The sequence below is a fragment of the Phaenicophaeus curvirostris genome, chromosome 4 (genome assembly GCF_032191515.1).
Source record: "Phaenicophaeus curvirostris isolate KB17595 chromosome 4, BPBGC_Pcur_1.0, whole genome shotgun sequence".
In the NCBI taxonomy this organism is placed as follows: domain Eukaryota; kingdom Metazoa; phylum Chordata; class Aves; order Cuculiformes; family Cuculidae; genus Phaenicophaeus; species Phaenicophaeus curvirostris.
The window spans coordinates 53,179,872-53,198,725 of NC_091395.1; the positions used below are offsets into that span (position 1 = coordinate 53,179,872).

Here is an 18,854-nt window from a genome sequence, read left to right on the forward strand (position 1 = left end):
ATCTAATTTATTCCTGATTAATCCTCTAGCTTCTTATGGTATCTGGATCAAACCTAAATGTTAAAACAATGTATGTAACAAGGAAAAAAAAAACCAAAACAAAACCCATGTACTGGAGTGCAAATTGGGGATTTCTAGTGATATGTCCTGCTACTAGTGTTCCTGTCTCATACAGCTTTTCACCAGATCCCCAGGAGGGCACATTTGCCCACCCATGCAGGAATGCAGCCAGGAAACTCCTCAGTCTTTGCATATGGTAATTTAATACACAAAGCAGCAATAGAACAAGAATTGCCTCCACCTAGTTATCATGTCCCTTGCTGAAATCACCATCTGCACTGATGTCAAGACATCTATGATAAAAAGGCATGAACTCATTTTAGACAAACAAAAGTCATAGTCACTGGCTTCTGAGCACAGCTGGGCAAATAATTAAAGCCAGCACTGTTAGGGCAACCGCACAAGTGGGCTTTCAAATATCCAGAAAGAAGGGCGGGCTTGTGTTCCTCTCATCCATCAGCTTGCTGCTTTATGGCATCCTGCATTGTTTAAATATGCTCCTCAGCTCCCGAGCCGAGTGTGTCAAATTATAGAAGTGTCATAATGAGGCCAGGTCTAGATGCCAGGCACACCATAAACAGTACCAGAGAGCCAGGCACAAGGTTTGTGGATGCCTGTGGCTAGCACATGAATGCAGGGCTGCTCTGCTAGTCAGGCTGGTGGTCCATACCATGGCCCTCCCAAGAGCCCAAGCTTTTGGCATCACACAGGTGTATTAGTTTTCATTTATTAAAACACATGGTTGCTAGATGCAAATGAAACATTTATAACAGGTGTAGTGATATGTGCCTGAGTTTGCAGGATGCGTAGCCACAGACAGCCGGATAAAATGGAATTTGGCCTGAAACTGCTGTGTCTAAAGCTCCAACAATTCTGCTCTAGACATAGACAAAGATTTCCCCTGTGCCATTTTGCACACAGCTTGTCCGACTGTTTGGGGAATGGTGGCATAGTGGATACTCCCCATCCCCTCCCTTCTGCAGAATGCCTGTAGAGTCAGAGTGCGTGAGACATCTTTGGTAGATTCGGGTCACGCTGGCTGTGTTCCCATTCCTGACAAGTTTCCAATCCTCTAGCTGCTGAAATCCCTCAGGACCTGAATATGTGTTCAATCCTCATTGCAAAATACAACAGGCAACAAAAACACTGAAACAGCCATGTGGAAGTAAGCACCACGCCGCACTCACAGGGACATCACCCACATGAACGACTTGCCAGTTAATGACACTAGCAGTGAATACTGTCCTGTGGAGATAAACTGCAGCGAGTTTAGCTTCTCCCCAAAAGTTCAATAAATCGGATAAATGAAACCAAAGGCAATGTAATTCTTCCATTTTCAGAAATCTAAAACAGCTATAACTTTTTTCTTGCCTTCGGTAGCTTACCACAGACTTTGAGATCCGGTTGTCATCTGCTTGTTGAGGTCAGCTGTGATGAAAGCAGAACAGAATGGGAAGAGGTAGAGAGAATGCTTAAATACCACTAGATTTTGTTCATGAGGTACCCAGGTAGGTCCCTGGTAAACCAGAAAACTCCTGTCTACAAAGACAATAAATACGCCTGTGGCAGCCTCACTAGCACTTCTTCACTGAACAAGAGGTAAAAAATAAACTGTAAAGTGTTTCCCCAGCTGAAACCAGTACTTCTTGAAGATATATTAAAAACTCTCAGTGTTACACCCCAAATTTCTTCTGAGTTCTTTGATAGGAGACTCTGAACTAGTGAGGAACACAATTTTATTGTTGGCCTCATGATTTTTTCATAGTCAGAAAGCCAAATTTGAAGGCCAAATTTGTAACTTTCTGGTTAATGCTCTGTATCCTATTGATTTATCCACTAGCTGCAGCTGTCAGAAGGAGAACACAATACAAACATCATAGACTCTCAAATTTGAGGTTGAGAAGACAGATCACTTCAGATTGGTTTGCAGCAATCCACGGGTGATAAATAAATCCAAGCAATTTGCTCAACATCCCAGAGCAATTTAATAGTATAACCGAGCAGTGTCCCTTGGCTTGATTATTACTGAAGCTCACAGGCTCTTAAGAAATACATAATTATGCATTTCATTACCAAAACATCAGTCAGCTAAGCTGTACATATTAAATAATTACAGCACTTAAATCAAACTACCTCTGCTTACTTGCAGATAAGATTACAATCTAATCTCAAAACACACATCCCGTATTTTTCATGCAACACAATTCAACCTTAACATTTAAGGATCACTGTGAAATGATTCAACACACAGTATTTCCCTTGAACACACAGAGGAGAAATCTTGTTTAAGAGGCAACCCTTAAATACAACAAGGTAAACTACATGCTCCCGAGTTACACAACTACTGATAAACAATAACTACTTCCCTTCTCCCAAAGCCACTCCTGAGCAGACATGCAACTACAATCAAACTGGATCTTATTGTTTCCTTTATATTTTTTCCCCTTTAACAGCTAAAGCTCAAGCTGTCTCGTTAATGACACCAATGAGATATACAACAGTATTTATACAAGTAGGTTTCAAAGCTATGGTAAGCTACCTAGAGTTGAGTTACAGGGTATTGGCTCAACTCTGCTGCTGAAAACAATTTCCAAGTTCCAGCACCTTTCATAGTATAAAACTTAACCAATAGCTGCAACCATCCCAGCCAAGTATCTCAGGATATCTCATTTATAAATTTCAATATATATTCAGTTCTGCAGAAGCTTTGCCCTTCTGGTGTGTGAAGACAGCTTTTACCAACTTCAGTGAAAACCCTGCACACCCAGGGAAAGAAATCTGTCTGTACAGGTGGTTCAGATCAGTGGATTCTCCCAAACTCCTGACAACCTGCATGGGATTTTCAAAGAACTACAAGAATCAGGGCACACTTCCAAATTCCTCTTAAAAGTTACCAGCTTTGGCAACCAAGCCCAGAACATGGTTTTGGAAGACTCTGCCTAAAAACTAGCTATTAAAACCACAGAGAGAAACGTGCAAAAGCTAACTTGCATCTCTTGTCCAAAAATTACAAAACACATCATTTGAATATACCTTTAGGTAAAATTTAGAGGATGCTTAACCTTTCCAGAAACTATAACAACAGCTGGGTATTGATGGCATTCAGATGGCTAATTCTTGACAGTGGAGCTGGAGTTGGTCCGAAACACCTCCCTGCAGCAGAAATGTCTGCATGCAGCTGTGGAACATCATTTGCCAATCTGTGGTTAACATCTTTAAATAAAAGGAAACCAAAAAGCAAACTTACTTTTTACTTTACATAACTCAACTAAAGCTGGGGTGGAGTGAGTGAATCACTTTGCAAAACCTGTTTTCTTTAAGCCACATTTCAATCCTCACCTTAACAATAGCTTTGGCACTGAAATGATGCTGCAGTGAAATACCCATGTGCACAATCTCAAAACTAGCAAAAGGAAACCAGTAATTTGACATACTAACTAAAGTTCATATCAGCTTTAGTCAAGATTATAGGTAAAGGCTCAAAACTATGTTACTTACTCACACAGAAGAATGCCATTTTCTAATCCAGAACGAAAATCTTTCTCACCAAAACTTCTGCCTGTTACTTGCTGCAAAAGAGTAGAGGAAACAAGAAAGAGTGACATCTATTAGAAGGTGTGTTTTATAACAGCAATTCATAGCATTAAATTAAGGCATCTGCCACATAGGGAACATCTGAGCTTTATAAGCCTTGCCAAAGAATTAAGATGTGTCCATCAACCAGTATCCTCCTTCCTGTTTCATCAAGCTATTTCACACATAAAATAGAGTATGTGCTCTGGCCAATGTGATTACAGAGTATAACAGAGCTGTTTTCTAGAAGTAAAAACCAAAAATGACAAACCAAAACCTACAATGTAATCTTCAGAATACTTAAAAAATTTTATTTTATGGCATTTTGACTTTTAAAACTACTGTATTTAGACAAAGTATATATTTTTACTGCTTTTTTTTTTTTGCACCATGTTAAAAATCTTATAGCAGACTTGAAGTTTTGGTCTTTAACCTACCACCTTTATAGAATGAGCAAAGGCAACTGGAAACACTTCCAGGAGTTATAGCTTTCCAGATACATGCTACAATTACTCCTGATCACATTAAGTGATATTTCACATCATGACGTCAACTGCGAGTGTGAACACAAACTCAGTGGAAGTTAAGGTTTAGGCACTACTAAGAGTCCGTAGACTGTCAGGGATGCTTGGACCAGAAGGGATATTATGCACTACAAGCTCTTAAGTCAGTCTGTGCTGCTTAGGGTTGGATTATCTAGGAATCCAAATCTCACCTGAGGGTGCTGGGACTGAACCCCTGTTATGACTCACTGCCATGTTGACAATGGCTTGCCATTCATCCTCAAATCATTCTCAATAGATGATATGTTCAGTTAAAATGAAGAATATATTACCACCAACAAATATATAAAAATAGTTGCTATGTTTAGAGAGCACTAAACAGAAACAAAACAAAGCAAAAAAACACCCTGCCTCATTTAATTGTCCTCCAGAAGGTCTTCTCCTCACCCAGCCAAAACATTTACCGGATGCTTTTAGAGTTCTCATGGCTTGTGTCCAGTCTTTCAGAAAGACCTTTTCTCTGGGTGTTGCTTCCACCATAAAGAATAGTGACTTGGGGATACATCTGTCCTTACGTCCCCATTTTCTCCTTGCTGTTCCCTTCAGATACAGGACTTTTCCCTCCCAATTTCCTGTCATAAAGACAGTAATTTATAAAAACTGACAAGTTTGGCACTTTCCCATGGGATCAGCGAATGCAGCATCTTCACAAATGCTGGTTATAGCTTAGACAAAGAACAACACTTTTTGGAACTGAAGTGCAAATGCAATGCCTAAAACCTAATTCCCCACTTAATTCTAAACATATTGGTTTTTTTTCCCAATGTGAAGGAACTTATCCCAGAAAACTGGTATGACAGTGTGCGTATGTGTATAATAAAGACATCAGTCGACAATCATATTTTATACAAATGCATAAAGCAGAACAAGGCACTGCGTTGCTTTCAAACTTCAGAAGAAACCAGATGCAATTTGCCAGTAGTAAATCACCTCTAAACATTGAAGCTCTCTAATCAGTGTAAATCATCGCTAATCTTGATCTGCTAGGACAGAGGGAAATCATGACAATAAAACCATTAGCATTTGGGATGAATGATGGCCGAAGCACATAAAAATGGACTTCTATTTCATCTATAAAGTACAATACAGAAAGGAGTAGAAGAGCTGTTTCATAACCAGTAGTGGGGTTTTTTTGTTTATGCAGAAGAAAAAGAAAAAAAGAAAAAAGATGGTCATCTTATTTCAGTTCTCAACATCAAGCATCCAGTTACGGAAGTCAATTTTTTCACATGTTTGTTAAACACCCTCATTCAGCAGGAAGCAGTACTGAAACTGTCAACACAATGTGGGTAAGAATTTACCTGTCAAAGGCTGTCACTTGAGTATTGCTGTCATTACTGCTGATGTAGGAAGGTTTCACACATAATTTCTGGCCACATGAATAAAATTATGAAATGCAAATGCACAGCTGGGACAACAATCCACCAAGCAAGAGGCACAGCAAAAATTGACAGCAGGTGAGGAAAGACAGGAAGGTCCAGGAATAGTGCATGCCTGTTTGAAAAGGAACTGGAAGTAAACGAGGCATGGAAAGGTTTCTGCCTATTCTAGATGATCCAGCTGCAGAGGGGAAACATTAATCAGCTACAAGTCTCCTGATTTAGCCAATTAAAATGTAAGAACAGTTCAACAGAGAAAATCTGGAAACTAAAAATAAGCCTGAAAATGACATAAATGACAACAGTAACCCAAAAGGGTACTGAGAGGAGAAAAAAGCTGGGTCCACCTTTTCCAGAGGAAATTAGAGCTCAGTTTCTTGGCATACGCACACTTGTACACACGCAAGTGCACACACACCATGCTCCTCCACCCTTCTCACTCCCCCCAGCAGAGGCCACTTTGGGCCACATCCTTAAGAACAACAGCAGCAGGCCCAGAGGTCAGCCTCCTACACACCCTGAGATAGCCTCTGTTCACAGACAGTGGGAGGAACGAGGATTTAAAGGTTACTTTGAGCAAAAGGATTGGCGCTCTCATATTTGCAGAGTCCCACACAGCCAAGTGCACATACTAAAGTCTGCGCGTACTGGTGCAAAAAGGAAAGCACATGCATTAGTTACGGCATTGAGAAATCATTGCATGTGCTGCAGGACTGTGTTCACATTGTTAATGTAAGCACTAGTCTGTTCCTACCAGCTTATCTTTTCCCATCTCTGTGGCAAAGCTTCCAGTTTGACTGCTGGATGAAACCCCCAAGTCAAAGGCACAGACCAGCACACTTGGGCAGGACAAGAGGAAGCAGGATACACAGAAAAGGTCCCTATTCTGCAACACCACTACGTTGTTATTCTCTGCAGTGTAAAGGTACCAAAGCTAGAATTAAGCACCTTACAAGCACAATACAAGCTGTATCCTGCTAATGATTACTAAATAAAGCCTGTCACTTTAATAAATTATATAAAGCAGAGTGGAAAACAGCTGCCTTTCCATGGCATGCTATAACTTAAATAAAAGAGCAGAAACAAAAAACAACAGAATTTATTGTTGTGCTTCATTTATGAAGAGGAGTTGTTTTTATTCATCATCTGGATAATATTTTCTTCTCTGTAAAAAGCTGCAAGCATCACCAGTCAGGGCAACTATTTGACTGCTGGATGTGTTTCTCAGATTCACTGTCGCTTAACAATCCAGAAAATGAACCTAAAATTAATAATAAAAGTTTTTCCAAAAGGAATATTAGAAGACTAAACCACAGCACACTGACTCTCTATCACACACTTATAGCAACAACTTTTATATGTATTTACACAGTAACACTTCCTACGTACAGCATTATTGCTGATTAATTCCTTTTTTCTTTGCAGTTACTCCTGCCACTAAATTTACGTCATCAAGGATGGCTGTCATCCAGCTACTAACTAGTGCCATATAACACAACTCTGTTTTCACTAAGCTTCACTTCACATTGTTTTTCTTGCATTTTTAATTGCTGCTGGAGCTTCCTGAGATGGAGCTTGCAAAGCCTCTGTGTCAAAACAGCTTAAGGGTATGAAAAAGAAAAGGTGACAAATTAGTGAGCAGGTGCTGGCCTCAGGAGAAATTTATCTCAATGGACAAGATAAAAGTGCTTGAATAAACACTAGGTCATCAAGGACAACACTTAGAAAACTAAGCTAACAATTTTAAACGGGCACATTCGAATATAGAATGTAAAGCAGCAAAGAAAATACAGACACAGCAAGAAGAGGTGTTTGTTACTCATGTGTTTTGGAGAGCTTGTGGAGCATGGCAGCAAGGAAAAAGATTTTCAAGAAGTTTGGTACCACTGTTCACAGAATCACAGAATCACCAGGTTGGAAAAGACCCACTGGATCATCAAGTCCAACCATTCCTATGAATAACTAAACCATGCCCCTCAGCACCTCATCCACTCATCCCTTAAACACCTCCAGGGAAGGTGACTCAACCACCTCCCTGGGCAGCCTCTTCCAGTGCCCAAAGACCCTTTCGGTGAAAATTCTTTTCCTAATGTTCAGCCTGAACCTCCCCTGGTGGAGCTTGAGGCCATTCCCTCTTGTCCTGTCCCCTGTCACCTGGGAGAAGAGGCCAGCACCCTCCTCTCTACAACCTCCTTTGAGGTAGCTGTAGAGAGCAATGAGGTCTCCCCTCAGCCTCCTCTTCTCCAGACCAAACAACCCCAGCTCTCTCAGCCACTCCTCATAAGGCCTCTCCTCCAGCCCCTTCACCAACTTTGTTGCTCTTCTCTGGACTCGCTCCAGAGCCTCAACATCCTTCTTGTGGTGAGGGGCCCAGAACTGAACACAGGATTCAAGGAGCGGTCTCACCAGTGCCGAGTCCAGAGGGAGAATAACCTCCCTGGACCTGCTGGTCACGCCGTTTCTGATCCAAGCCAAGATGCCATTGGCCTTCTTGGCCACCTGGGCACACTGCTGGCTCATGGTCAGTCGCTGTCAACCAACACCCCCAGGTCCCTCTCCTCCAGGCAGCTTTCTAGACAGACTTCTCCTAGTCTGTAGCACTGCATAGGGTTGTTGTGCCCCAAGTGCAGGACCCGGCATCTGGCCTTGTTAAACCTCATTTCTTTGTACATGTGTACACTGCATTTCCATTTTGCCCAACCAATATTTTCCATGCATAATTTTTTACTTAAGAAAGCTGACCCTGCTACCTAACTACAAAACACACTTTCACATACCCTTGAAGTAAAGCAGGGAGGCTTACGCTGTAAGAATCACTAGTATGTAAACAGAAAGCACTAGATCACACAAGCAGCAGGTAACACAAGCCGCCAAAAGAAGTATGACAGGTTTTAGGGCATCGTGATTTGGCGTCTCTAGAGTAATGAATTCCTACTTCCCCATTTCCAACATATCATTTGAGCTAATAACATGAATATGCAAGTTAAATTCCTTTTTCACATAGCACAGACAAAAGTCTTCTGAACTAAGCAACACTGACAAATTTAAAGCCAGCTTTACATTTGCGGAACAGAATTGTACTACATTGCTATAAGAGCACAATGGGACTTGGGGAGCCTTCCCCATCTCCTTGTTCTACCATGTCCTGCATATGCTCTGCCTGTACATGTGGACATAGCACATCATCTGGGCACGAGCTCCTTCTCTCATGCTCCACAACAGAGGGATTTAAATTGCTAATATCAAATTAGTATAAGTCAGTCCTAAACAGCTTTATTACAAATATTAGGAAACATGTTGATTTGGTTCAGAGAAACTGAAGACTCCATGAACAGAGCTTCCTGAGATCAAACGACACCCGTCATACCTATCTTCCAGAAAAGCCGAATGACGACAAGCACTATGCACAATGCTTTCCAATGCATTACAGTGTTGATTAAAAATCAATAAATGGGTGAACAACTTAAATACCTTCAGAGTATATTTCCACTTTCAATGACAAAACCAGCATGAGCTCAGAATGACTAATGTAGCCAGCAATGAACCACCTGAAATTCTGTTGAACTTGAAAATTTCAAGAATGCATGGGAGGAAGGAGAGGGTAGATTTCACACTTGGGTAGCAAGATTAATCTGCAAAGAAAACACTTTAAATTATTTATTTTTTGATCTTAGACTTTCTGGTCACTCAAGTCTAACTGCAATTTGCAAAGTTAATGTAGCCATGATGAAGCCCCCATTGTTCCTATCCTCTGCCTATTCACCGCCATACTAGTCTTTAAAGAGCCAGGGAGTTGACTCTCTCTTTCTCATACTTTACAGGAATTCAGTGTTTTTTCTAGCAACAAGAGAACAAAACAGAAAATAGCATATTCTCCTCCATTTGCTTTAAATCTCCATCTGCCACACTGTGAGCTGTGTTATCCGACAATCTGGTGTCAACATAGAGCATAGGAGCACCATAACCCACTGACACTAACATACTCCCAGAGCCTTTGGTGGACCCAATCTTAAGGAGTCAAACAGGTTGGTTTTTTGCTACAGCATGTCAATAAGTGCCTTTTCCATGCAGGAAGAAATAAAACAGCTGATTTCTTTTTTTCTAATTTTTTGTGTAGTTTAGTGAGGAAATGATGCTATGAATGCACATGTGTATTTATATTTAACGCCTAGACTAAAAGAGCAGGTTCAGTCAGTACTCCATTTAGGAAAGACTACAAAAGAAACACAGAAAGACACAAACCAGATACAGACTTCCACCGAAGGCCTCCAAGATTACTATTCCTCCTATTAAGCAAGAATATACCTAGATGAAGACAACAGACATCCATTGACACTTAAAATGAGCCACAAGTAAGCTCTGAACTGCTATAGAGCAGCACTGCCCCATAGACTCAGGCCTTGAGTTAAGCAGGTATTTGACAACACCCCCTCAGCACTTTTGTATACCAGCAGAGAGAAGAGATCAACCTCTGAGCACCTGCACTACAATTCTGCCTGCTGAAAAGCAAAGACACGATGGGCGAAGACAACCGCAAGCAGGCGATGCTTATGGCTGCCAATAAAGCACAGGCATCGCTGTATTCCTCCCTCCCTCATTCACATACCACCAGCAGCAGCAGCTATTACCTACCTAAAGCTTTAATAGCTAAGTGTGGGAAGGTTTTGTCCTTACTAACTGTGCCCACCACCGCAGCCTCCCACACTGAAATTCTTCATTGCTAACAGCAGTACTATACACACAAGTTTGCCATATGTTGTTTGGATTTATGATCTCACGGAGTTGCACACATTTTTGCCAGGACATATGGTAGTACAATCCTGCTTGGCTGGCAAACTGCTAAGGAGTGTTAAAATTTCACCATAGAGTAAAATCAGCTTCCCTTTTCATCTCCCTTCCCTAATTTTGGTTGTATATATTCCCAAGTGCACTGCCAAATACTGCAGCATTCCCTTTGGGGTGGGGTGGGGCAGAAAACGTTTCATTCAAGATTGAACATTTTGTGGAGAAAGAAGAAAGAATAGCAAGAGAGAATTTAAATGTGACTTCTGACAGACGTCTCCAGGCTGCAGCGTACGTCCTGAAAGATTCACCTAGCAGCGGCTCATCCATTATACCAAATTTGTATTTGACAGTGAGTAAATTGGTATCGCATCATTGTTTTACAGGCAACCAGCCTCTTTTCTGTACTTCAAGTGATATTATCAAAATTAGATACCAGATGACGGACATAACAGAACACCCTAAGATACCTGGTTTTAATCAGCACTTCAATTTAGGGTTCTTTTTATTGCTAAAACAAAAAAAAAGTAAAAAAAAAATAAGTAAAAACAAGGTCTCCATGAGAAACATTCATGTCCTGTACTGTGGGATCCACCATCTCTTTGCTAGTTTTAACGTGAATTAAACAAGGAGGGGTTTTAGGCTCCTGCTAAAGATTCATAAGTCAAGCTGTCGTGCTCCTTGACTGGGAAGAAGGAGGAATGAAGAACTACTTCAGGAAAATAACTTGTATTTGATGGAAGCTGCCTCTTACCATAATGATACGTTCTTTAGCTCTGTACTCTTTTCTGTACAAACAAGACCCTGTGCAGCTGGTCAGAGGAACAGAGATCAAGATTAGTATGTACAATATGGAGTCAGTAAGTATAAAAAACCGGGAAGGCAAAAGCACAGGATGCACCTTCTCAATTCAAGGCTCTCATTTAATCTAGTTTTGGCCATATGGAGAGCCTGGCTTCACTCCTCTACGCCATATGGAAAAAGCTCCAGTTCAGCTACCCATTTTACTACTGCACAACCTATCCCATTGATGAACTGGTACTTAATGGTAGTTCCTGCACCTTTGAAGGGAAGAGGAGCAGATGACTGGTAATTACTAACTATCATGAACAGCTTTTCCATGTTCTTATTTTCTAGCTCAACCAGGCTAAACAAGCAGTTTACTCATTGGAACATGAAAGTTACTATGAATTTTCCAGCCTTTTCAGTGCGATCCCCTGGGGCTTCCCATGCGCAGACAAGCACCTGCACTGCCTTCTATTGTCCCTCTTCAGTTGCACGCTGAAAAAAAAGTGTATTCAAGGAACCGTAACTATTGCTGCAGCCCTTATTAACTGCCCTAACATGATGCTTCATCGGCACAGATTCCAGTTTCAAGGAGAGAGAGGGAACTTAAGCTCTGACTTCTGAATGCAGAGTAGCTGTCAGACCAATACACATCAGCCTCATATTATTACCAAGCTAAAGATTTTCTAGCAAAGACCAGGGGAATTTTTTTCCTTTGCCTCAGGTTGATTACACTAGCAACTATCCCGCAGAACAGGAAATTTGGTTTCTGGCCACCCCTAAAAGAACAAAGAATTAAAATAGACATTGTTTTATCCTTTAAATAATTTTTCTAGTTGCAGTATCCCACCGTCTTGAAAAACTGCTCCTCCAAAATATATGCTACACTGCATCATCTACATGTTGAAAATGAAGCATCAGCTCATAAAAACCTGTTTTCTCTCCTCCAGCTTTAGAAAGTTTAGACAGTCCTGGATCAGAAGTGTTTAAAGTTCTGTCAATTAATCACAGCTGCAGTGGCAGCACAAAACACAGGCAGCAGACCCCTCATTGAGCCCAATGTCTTGTCTCACTCTCAAAGCAATGAAGAGATCAACAGCTCTGTAGGAGACGACGGGATCTCTGTGGTATCTATAGCTTCTAATCCCCACTTCATACTGCTCTAACCTATTTTACATTATCGCTGCATTTGTGTTTTACAAGACCAATGCACTACTACTTCTTGGATGAGCAAATTTTTGACACCAGTCCATCACTTTTTGCCAGGAATGTGCATCCTGGCAGGCAACATTAAAACTGAACACATTTAAAGCTAGACTGAGACAGGAATATAAATATACAAGAAGCTGCAAGTTAGAGGCCCAACACTAGAAGCATTTCAGCTTGTCATTAACCCCTGTCAACAGACAGACTCCTAAAGCTCAGTAATTATCCAGCTTTTCAATGAAAAATGTCTGCTAGGAGACACCACCTTCCCTTTTTGAAGAAATGAGATGTTAACTTGAGCAAACCATTACTGAATTTAACCAGTCATTTAAAGGTGACACTTAATGGCTTTAGATCTCAGTGGAGACTCTGAAATGCCAATGATGAGCATCACTAGGCACCAGTCTACCTTGAAACTTTTAAATCTAATGTCATTGAGTCATATTAAAACAAGTCCATATGTAAAGTGTCCCATTTACAGTCTGTACAATTTAAATATATATATAAAAGTATAGCTCAGCCAGGCATTTTAAAACCTGGTTCTCCAGATAATAAGCCTGGAAGCCTAGAGCAAGCAAAGCAGGAATCTGTGTATGGGGAATAAGTCACTTCATACAGACACTGCTGAAAAGCATAATTCTACCTACTACCAATATAACTCTGCAAAACTTTGCTCCAGTCAGATTAAAGGGAAACAGGAAAAAAACCCCAACACTTCTGAGAGCAATATCTGAGCTCCTTAAATGCTCCCTCCAAGTCCTACATTGTCACTTGGCACATTTTCCATCAAGAACAGAGCTGCATGCCACAGCTTTGCACTCACTTGCAAACAAACCACAGAACTACCAGCTTCTAAATAGGAAAAAATGTGCATTTCAAAAATCTCAGAATGCAGAAAACCAATCCACTTTCCTGCAGAAAGAAGGCTAACCTTAATTCAGTCATACACTTTTGAGGCCTTCATTAATAACTCTTTGGAAGTAGATCTATTTTGTTCCGGCCTCTATAGAAACAGAGTTAAGGAAAAGCATTCACACTCTGAATGCTTTTCCAGCTAAGCCAGTTCTTAAACACCATTTGGCCACCAAGTAATGTGGAGCTATATTCATAGTGCTGTCATGGAACATGAAGGGCCATTTGCTTCTAAGGGCAAGCAAGCCTGGAGACGAGACTGGTCCCAGAACGGGCTGTGTCCTCACTGATAGGACGCAGTCACACAGGGCATGAACTGACAGGTAAAGCGAGGTATTGGTAACTGATTCCATCCGTGGCATCAGACATAGCAAAGCAATGAACTGGGTCTGGCATCTGTCCAGGGAAACCAGTCAGGAACAAAAGGATATGGGGCCAGAGACAGGACGGAAAATATGTCTACAACATGGGTTCAAAGTTCATCCAGGAGCCAGGACCAAACACAAGAACAGTATGTATGTTGTAGACTGTGTCGAGAGGTCCATCCGGGAGACAGGTTACCTACACCATTATGCTGCCTATCAACAGCAATGCCTCCAGAAGCACCAGCTCTAAAGCTACAACAAACATGACCAAGGAACACAAAACAGAACAAGCAACCAGAAAGTTTGCTCTGCAAATGCTGTCTCAGCTGGCAGATACTCCAGACATCAACAAAAATGGTAATACCCTTACAATCCACGACAATTACTGGTTCTTAATAACACTCACTTTACCCATCTTATGGCAATAGAAAAAACACTTTCTTCTCCCCTCACATCTTGAGTCAGAACTGAAGAGGATAACACATCCACAAAGAGAATGCTGCCATAAGGGTAGAAAGGAAAACAGAAAAGAGGTAGGAAGGTATAGCAAAACAGGAGAACTATTTCTTCCCAAATTATGATGACATTGCAAGCAGACAGTAAGCTGCTACTGGAGTAAACTGGGTTTTCTGCTCTCCCCTAATCTGCTCTATGTCTCCCATGTCCCACATCCTGAAGGAGAGGCAACCGCACTGCAGAAGGAAATAGAGGCTGCCATTAATGATCCAGACAAAAGAAACACTTAAGAATAGCTAGAATCAACTGCTTGTTGTTTTAGCGGACATAATATAGTGATAGACCTGACTGCCTTTAAATAGGAAAGAAAGTACTTCTGTAAGACTTCAAATCACAGCCTACTCCTGGAAAGGCCCTTGCAAGAGCAGCAACCAGCTTAAACAAAACTAAGGAAAAGAACCTCCTATTGTTTTTTCTGCCTTCTGCACTATTTACTTTTCTCCCCTCCTCCTCCCAAAATTCACATTTTTCCCCAACTAGAGAATGTTTATACCTATATTTCAACAGACTGTTCCCACAGGAGCTAGTGATCTTGCAGTGCATAATAAGTACTAGAATTGAAAGCTATTTTTCATTCATCTAATTTAGCTGGAATAGGGCAGTTATAAGCAGATACTGAAAGAGTTTTCTGCTAAATGGAATTCAAAAATCGGTATTGTTATCCCCTGTAATGATAAACACACCACTTACAGATCCAAAGCATCAAAATCAAGACCTATTTACAAGGTTGCCCCCGAGACAGAAAACAGCAATGTTACACAGGGTGAGTTGTTGCTATTTTCTCACCCACTGATGTAGATACAGGGAGCCTTTGTTTAGAGGACACCAAGAACAGAGGGAGAAAGGGAGGAGGATTGATGATGCTTACAACAATAACAAACACTGCTCTTTTCTATTGCTAGAGCACCTGCTGCCTCCATCAGTTCAGGCTCATCTATTATGCAGCACACCAGCAGTGAGGGCTCCAGAAGCAGCAGCTCTGAAGCCAAGACAGACCTGACCAAGGAGCAAGGCACAGAACAAGCAACCTCTCATAAGCAAATCAATCAGCTGCACTAGGACTCATTCTCTTCTCTGTTTATTGCTCAGTGAAACAAATACTAGGAACAATTAGATTAAGCATCTTGTTCAAATATTGACAGAGGAATAAAAGAAATTTGCCTTCCACAAAATTTTTCAATTTAGCCTTATTGTAAATAAATTCCTGAAGAAAGGAAAACCCAACAACTATTTTAATTGCTATTACTTTTATTTTTACTGTTAGTGGAAACCATGTAAGGTCTAAAATGGACTGAAAGGAATGTAATTATTTCACCATAATAGGGGAAAAGGAGCCTACTAAAAACACACTTAATGTTTCCAATCTAAACAGTAAGAACTGCAAGTTTCAAAACATTTGCTACATTTCTTCTACTCCAAGAAATCTTTTGAGTTGATTCTGCTGGGGTAGCGGCCAAACCTGTCCCATGAACGTTTTCATGCTTCCCTCATGCTCCAATCCTGCGTACCTCACTCCTGCCAACAGGGCAACTCAAACAGTACATTAAACATGACACACTGGCAGGACTCAACATTGAAACGTGTATTTAAATATTATACATGTTGAACTGCAACACACTTTTCAGAATTAGTTGATTAATTCACAGTAGTCAGCTGTCAAAATGAGGGGGAAAAGCATGATTGACTGAAGTTCTTTACCAGCTCATTGGTTTTCCATGTACATTCTGCCACTCAGGTATACTGAACAACCTTCTTTAAATCTGAAATTAATTAAAAAATGCAGATATCTTGAAACTAGTCATTAATTAATCACACGACAACATAAAAAGGAAAATAAAGTTTCTTTAAGTTGCTTCCCTAAATAAGCTGGTTTCAAATTTCACATATTATTCAAATAGTAGATGAAGATAAAGGGAAATAAATATCATCAACAGCTTTCTCCTTTCCTATGAAAATGCACACAGTACTGACAATATTATTTTGCAGTCATCAGTAATACTGTACTTGCAACTGTGGAAAAGCACCATTGTCTTACAAATAGGAAAATGAACCAGAACTGTCAGAACAGGAATACCTGTCTTCTCTACATCCAAAATTATAGACAATACAGAGAGGAAAAAACAAACAAACAAACCGTGTAACAGACAACATTTCTTTTACATCACCGCACAACATTTTGTTGAGAAGGCATTTACTTAGAGGAAATGGTGTTTCGCTCTCTTTGGTTTTTAGTGTGAAAAGGTATCTGCATGATAGCAGAAGCTTTGTTGCAGAGTTCACCTGCTTATATAGTTTTTTCCATCCTGGCTGCCTGCACATGCACCAAAGCCATAGGAAAACTTAAGATGATAACGCCTGTGGCGTTTTAAAAGGGAAAGCTCAAGAAGAACCCAAAGCCTCTTTCTCCCTGGCTAAAATTAAAAGTGTCTCTTGCAATCAGCTGACTCTAATAGGTGCAAATTTTAAACCTCTTGTGCTAAATATTGCCCAGCTTAGGCTGGAAGAAGCAGTCACTTACAGCAAGCTAGCAGGAACAGCTGTCTGATAACAATCTGTCATCTGGAATTAAGGGCAAGTGTTTAAGACTTCCCATGAGAGGGCAAAAAGAAAACACAAAAAAGACACAGGTTTATCTGCTACATAAGCATCAGTTGACACCCCACTGAAATTTGGCCAGTTTCATTTCAACAGTCAATTCAGTTTCTGCATGTGCTTCCTAATTCTTCTCTCCATGACTAGGGGCAGAGTGCTCAGCAGAATATGAAAAGGTTTATATAGAGTTGGACAACCAATGTTGTTTTGCCAAGACCGGTTTGCTGATACATTTGCAACTACCACCTGATTTGGCTACGCCACTTAACCTGTCTTGAAGCTGATTTTTCTTCTGCTATCAATCCTACCATTGCTGGTTTTGTACATGATGAGAGGCATCAGGTAACCGATTTAAAAGCTGGCTTGTTTCAGCCAAAACAGGAATACCAGCACACTCTCCAAACACCTGTTTTTACCATACACTGCAAAAGTTGGCCAAATAATTTTAAGTCCAGTGCTTTTGTAGGTTTTCCATACTTCACTCTGACTCCACATTTTAAAAAAACTGCTAGAAATTTTCTTGCAATTAGCTTGAAGTGATACTTGCTTATACTCATCGCTGTCTACCTTTCAAAACATGAGATTTTTACCCCTCAGCAATAAAAAAGATATTTCTTCTCAATCACACAGTACCAGCAGGTACAAATATTTCAAAGGAAAAACACTTACGTGGGGAAGAAAGTGAATTTATTAAAGGGACCTTAAAAGAGTGAAAGTTAATCTTCCTGCTGCCTCAACACATGGTGGATGGTGGAGGCAGGGGGCAGGGAGAAGAGAAGGGCAAGCAGTACTAGGTCCCTTGATTATGTAGTGCTGCATCCCATAAATTCTGTGCATATCATTTTCAGACAAAGCCTGTGCATGAATTTTCTCTGCTTTCTTGAAGTCTGACTTGAGTAAAAAAAATGAAGTTCCAGACAGAAAATATTTTATCCGTTAGGAGCTACACTTAAGTCCTTTTGATGCAGGTTAACTCTTAGAGAAAAGCACAGCTGATGTCTCAAAAAATTACAGTACACATGTTCATCCAAATTCTAGGAACACAAGAAGAAGCCTCACAATACTCATTCTACTTATTTGTTTTTTATCTAGATGAGCTGATACCATGTAATGCAAAAGCACTTGTATTAGTACAGAATTATCAAGTTAAATGAACTGTGTCTCAAGAGGTAATTGTGCCTTCTTAGTGCCTGTCTGAGGAATCATTACATAATGGAACAAAACTGGATGTCTGTTAATATGAAAAAAACATTCAACATCAATAAAATAATACTATTTTTGTATGTTTTGCATCCAAGCCACAAGCCAGCAAGCACTAGAATTTTCTCTGAGTTGTTACTTTGCGGTCTTCGGTTACTGGGTTAAAACCAGATACATTGCCTTAAAACTTTGTTTTTATGTGCAGGATTTACAATTTAAACCAGACAGCAAATGTAAATGAACATTTAGACAACTGAATAGTTCTGAATACTGTTCAGCATCCCTCCACCTAGGTCTGAACTGCCTCTTGAGCTGCTCCACAAAACCACAACCTCCCCATGATTCAGCCATGCCATTTTCTCCCCCTTCTCTCCTGTTTAACTCCATGCAATAGGACCAATTTTAGCCACTTGTTAGAGGAACTAAAGAAGGATTTTGTAGAGATAAAACTTCATATTAAATGCCCTATTGTTTTCAACTTTTAGTCCTATTCTTTTTGGCTTTGGATGGCCGAGGAAGATGGAATGGCCCTGTCTAAAGCCAAAATTAAGAAGTGGTATCGAACAGGCAAAGTAAGTAACAAATATATTGTCCCTTGCCACATCAGACACTGATGTCTTCTGCAGGCCTTGAAAGTAGAAGCAGGCCACTACATCTAGATGCCTAAATCTGCCATTTGTTTCTTCTACAACAATTTGCAAGATAACCCTTGCAAAGCTGAGCAGAGGTGCTCACTAAGATGAAAGGCAAGGTCTTTTTAAAGCCTTGTGCAGGGAAAGTCAGTGACTCACACTATCACACAGCATTCATAACTCCTGTAATTTATTCTTATCAAATAAACCACATGTGGATAATGAGGAAACCCCCAACAAACACAAACAACAGAAATCCAGGCTGATACATTTAGATGAACTGTCACA

At 40.5% G+C, this 18,854-nt stretch overlaps 1 protein-coding gene across 1 annotated transcript in view; it reads right to left on the reverse strand.

Moving 5' to 3' along the window:
• Positions 1 to 18,854, reverse strand: part of LIMCH1 (LIM and calponin homology domains 1) — a 185,054-nt gene that overhangs the window by 115,067 nt on the left and 51,133 nt on the right. The window contains exon 2 of the mRNA XM_069856127.1: positions 3,559 to 3,629. The gene's annotated coding sequence lies outside the window, so the exon portion shown is untranslated. The remainder of the gene's footprint in view (positions 1 to 3,558; positions 3,630 to 18,854) is intronic.